Raw genomic sequence first — 5,467 nt, forward strand, 5'->3', positions numbered from 1 at the left:
TGGAATATATATATATGTATGTATATATATACATATATATACATATATATATATATATATATATATATATATATATATATATATATATATATATATATATATATATATGTACCACGAGGAGCCTTTTGTTCCTCTTTGGAGACCAATACTTAGATTCAGTCACATTTAATAACTTTTATAGCTTTTAGCTTTCTATTTGATCGTTCTTTTTTGGGTGTGTGTTTATGATATTCTTTCAACTAGGTCCCTTAACAACTTGTTGAGTTGAAGTTTACTGGATTAGGACTGTTGTTAAAAAAAAATTAAGCTCACAGATGACAAATGTGTCTCTACTGTGATAAGCAGAGAGGCACCAAAAATGCGCTGTCTTCAAATAATGAGCTGTCTTTCAGTGCTTTCAGACACTTAATGACAGGAGACAGAAATATTGTAATATTGGATCTCAGAGAAGTCATTTTTTTCTAAATCAAATACATTATTTCAGAGTCATTCATATCTTATATAGGCCTTACAATGCAAATATTCCTGTACATGCAACAAGTCTTTAATTCATCTAAGAACTTGTTTTATTTAAAAAAAAAAAAAGAGTCAAAGTTAAAGGAACCCCAAAATGCTTTATGATAATCCTAAGAATGGATGTGTGTAGTTTTTTTCTGATATAAAAGAAAGTTACATTTCTGTCACTTGGTACAATGGTAAACTGTATAGTTCTTCCACTGGTGGAAATCAGTGTAGTTCTTTGTAAAGACAAAGAAGTTGTCTTCCCCCAGACCACACAGAGAAAAAAAAGAGAGACAGATACTAGCTTGTAGCAAGTGAGTATGTTGACATTTGCCAAAGAAGGGAAAGGTATATTCAGCCACAAATCCTGCTCTTTTTGGGGTGGGGGGGGTGGGGGGGGGGTGGGGGGGGTGCTCTAGATTGTTTCTTTTTGTTTGTTTTTTGTTTTTTAGGTATTTAAATATTCAGGTAACATTATCAGCACAATTCATCCTGTGTGGGATACAGAGTTGGAATTAAGTGCAACAAAAAGGCACCACTAAATGCCTGTATATATTCAGTATTTGCACCTTATGACCCGAGGCAAAATGGTCATGGGCTTGGAAGCATATATAAATTTTACCCACTCTGTGGAAATTATGCATTTTAATGATATATGTATACAGTGTCATGGAAAAGTATTTGCCACCTTGCTAATTTCTTTGTTTCTTTGCCTATTTGTGAAACATAAAGGTTTGAGAGCATTAAACAAAACGAATATTAGACAAAGATCCAAGTATCACCCTTGGTGGCAAGAACTCATGCACTGTACTCAGTCATCTCCGATAACTGGTGATTTTTTTCATAGTGCTGTGGAGGAATGTTGTTACATTCTTCTTTGAGGAATTGATTTAAATCTGCCACATTGGAGGGTTTTAAGAATGAAAAAGCTTTGACTAGGCCACACCAAACCCCTCACAGGTGGACTTTCTAGTGTGGTCTCTGGTAAGTCCAAATTCTCCTTCAGGATTTTCTAGTAGAGAGCAGAATTAATAGTTTAAACAATCATGCGAAATCATTCGGGTCCCAGACCTCACACTACCATCATACTGTTTAACTGTTGGTATGATGTACATTTTATGAAATGCTATTTTGGTTTTATGTTAAATGTTATGAAATGTATCATTTCCAAAAGAGTTCAACTTTTCCCTCGTCAGTCCATAGAGTATTTTTACCAAAATTCTTGGATCATCAAATTGGAGTTTTTTTGTTTATTTGTTTTTTGACAGCAGTGGCTTTGACTTTGGGTCTCTTCCATAGATATCCCTTATTGTTGAATCATGAACACTGCTTCATAACTGAGGCAAGTGAGCCTTGCAGTTCTTTACAAGTTGTTCAGTGTACTCTTGGAGTAATTTTGGTAGGCTGGCCACTCCTGAAAAAGAATCCCACTGTTCCAGGTTTTCTCCATTTGTGGTTGATGGCACTCGTTGTGGTTCGCTGGAGTCTCAAAGCCATAGAAATCCTTTCCAGTCTGATAGATGTCATCTTTTTCTTTAAGTTATGGGATGATGTCCTTTCATTTAGCCTACTTTTCTTTGTCAGACAGGTTCTGTTTAAGTAATGTCTTAATTCAGCAGGTCTGGCAGGAGTGTGGATAGTGAAAGTGAACTCGGGTTTCTAAAAATGTGGTTAATCACAATTTATTATTTAACATGTTGGGGCAAATACTTTTTCAAGGCACTATGTGTGTGTGTCAGTAACAAAACCACACATCTACAATACAGCCATAATTTTGTCATTTTCCCTCACTTTTTCTACCTAGAAAATGCTTCTATAATGTTGAATTCCTATATTAATGACCTAAATGATTATAATACCCTTTTGTGTTAGCACTGTCTTCTTGAATGTAATCATTTTGTACCTGTATTTTTCTAATTCAGTCTTGATTGTACTGTATTGTATGCTATGATGGTATACTGTTTCTAAGGTACATAGTTGTTACAACCAACAGTTCTCATGACAGAAAAGCTGCTGCACCTTATAGTCACTGGAAATGTGGGGCAGTTTTAAGTCCAAAGGACTGTCATGTCACCATCCATAAGACTGATAAAAGAAAGATTTGTGCATATTGAGTGATTGGAAAATCTCTTTCCCCGGTTTGTTACTTTTTTCCTTTGCAGTAAAAGTAAAAGTCTGTTCCTAAGAGTTCAACTGGGACATTTCTGCAATCACAACAATGAAATGCTTGAGTCCCAGTTTATTTATTACTGCTCCTTTTTATAGTTTTAGTCAAATAAAAAACAAACAAACAGTGAAATATAGAAATGAATATGCATCTGTTTATACATGCACATGTATAAGGTTATTTACCCTTTACTGGATGTAGATCATGACTTTTTTGTGATGAAGAGATTGTCGGTATCTTTCCTCCAATAGGGTTGTATATCATGTGCTTACTCTAATTTATGTTACTGTAATCATTATGAAACGTCTGTTTTTGATTGTTAAAGCCCAGTTGTTACATGCAGCCTTGCCTTACTGGAACCCCTGCTTAGTGTGGGATCCCTTAGCCACCCGACCTTCCATACCCCACATCGTCCTAAACTATGTCATGACACTGTTTGCTGATGCAACTGTTATTCCTTTGACACTTTCTTCTGACGCAACTTTTGCTTCTTGAACACCTATTAAAATAACATCTACTACATCTGTGTGGAATAAGTGTTTTTATATAAATTTTTCCATTGCCTTATTATTATTATTTATAATGAACAGCTAGTGCCCTGTTTTGTGTGTGTGTGTGTGTGTGTGTGTGTGTGTATACACACAAACACAAATAAATATACCAAAAGAAATAGTTGATAACTGTACATGGACCACAGCACAACCACCATACTAACATTGTTGTTTAAAACAGATCTGACCTCTAAAGGTGTCCTGTGGAATCTGCCAATACGGCGAGAGCAGCAGGTTCTTTAAGTCATGCAAGTTGAGAGGAGGGGACTCCATTGATCAGACTTGGGATTTGGGAGGATTATCCATTTGAAAGAGGCCACTGCCACGAAGGGGTGTACATGGTCTGCAGTAATGTTCAGGTATGTGCTATGTCTAGAAATGACATCCACGTGAAGTCCAGGACCCAGGGTTTCTCAGGAGAATTTTGCCCAGAGTGTCACACTATCCTTGCCAACTTGCTTTCTTTCCCTCCTGCTGCCATGGATAGCTGTGGATCAGTCCCCATCTTCTCTGGTCTGCATGCCAAATATCCTTGGGCAAGATACTAATCCCATGCATGTCAATGTTAGATAAAAAGCACTTACATAGCAGAGCATAGAAAAAAGTGCTTGTGCGAATGGGTGAACGAACCAAGTTGTGTAAAGCGCTTTCAGTGCTCAGAGTAGAAAGGCGCTATATAAGAACCAGTCCATTTACCATCTCTTCCACAGATAAATGCTGCACATGCATCTGTCTGTCCTCATCACGTAAAAGAAACCGTGATTCACCAAATCAGACTACCTTCTTCCAGCGCTCCAAGGCCAAGTTTTGATGCTCACGTGCAAAGGGACTCTGACTGACCTGTGACTTTGCAATCCCATACAAAGCAAGCTGTGGTGCACTGTGTGTTTGGACTCTTTTATATGAAAACCTTTTCTGCTATTTCTGTTACAATAGCTCTTTTTTTATATTGTACCACATGGGCCAGCCTTTGTTCCCTGCGCCAATCAATGAGCATTGGGCGCCCATGTCCCTGTCACCGGTTTACTGGTAGCCCTTCCTTGGACCGCTTTTGGTTGGTACTCACCACTGCAAGATATTTTTTAAAACACAAGTTTAATTTGGTCTTGCATTCTTTTAGTTTCTTCTCCACATTCAATGGCTGATTTTGTTTTAGGTCCTTTGTAAGATATCAAATATTCTATTTGTAATTAAACAAGAATATGTCAAATATCTCTTTGTTGTGTATCATGTACAAAAAGAATTCACTTTTTTAATAGGACTGGAATTCAATTTCCAATATTTTTGGAAGATTACATTGGCCTCCAGCAACACTGTGAGGAATGCTGGAGTTGTTTTTGACCAGGATATGTCCTTCAATGCACATATTACACAAATATGCAGGACTGCTTTCTTCCAGTTCCACAATATCTCCAAAATTAGAAATATTCTGTCTCAAAGTAATGCTAAAAACTAGTTCATGGATTTATTACTTCTGGGACTTCTGTAATTCATTATTATCAGTCAGATTATCAGATTATTACCTGTCCTAAAACTCCCTGATCCAAAATGTTGCAGTAAGAATCCCTGGCATTGGCACTTGCATGCTCACTCAGCCCCATTTATCTCAAAGACCTTATAGTACCCTATCAACCCAATAGAGCACTTCACTCTTCAGATTACCGGCTTACTTGGTAAATGGGCTGATTCTTATATAGCACTTTTCTACTATCCTAGAGTATGCTAACTGCTTGTGACTTTACTTATTCATTTAAAAGTAGAATGGGAAGCAAAGCTTTCAGGCCCCTCTTCTGTGGAGCCAGCTTCCAATTTAGATTCAGGAGACAGACACTATCTCTACTTTTAAGATTAGGCTTAGTGGCGCAAAGGTCAGCACTTTGTGAAATAGTCCATCTGTCACAAACAACCTTGCCAAAGTCACTTAAACCACTTTTCTTCCTCATTCTGAGGTTCGATTTGAACTTAAACAGGTTTTTTCAACATTCCTAAATACACTAAGGTACTGTGACTTGATTGGTTGATTAGATATTTTTGTAGGATCTGCTAAACAGGTGTACCTAACAAAGCCCCAGTAACCTCCCTCTCACCTTCATCTGTACCATATATAACTGTAAACTGTATAACCGCTGCTATATAAACAAATACACACATTTTTTCTCTGCAGGCCTGCCTCATGCCTGCTATAGCCAAGAAATGGTGAACCAGCGATTTGGTCATGTGACTCACGTGTCACATGACAACACCCCAG

This window comes from Pelmatolapia mariae, linkage group LG10_11 (genome assembly GCF_036321145.2).
Source record: "Pelmatolapia mariae isolate MD_Pm_ZW linkage group LG10_11, Pm_UMD_F_2, whole genome shotgun sequence".
Classification (NCBI taxonomy): Eukaryota; Metazoa; Chordata; class Actinopteri; order Cichliformes; family Cichlidae; genus Pelmatolapia; species Pelmatolapia mariae.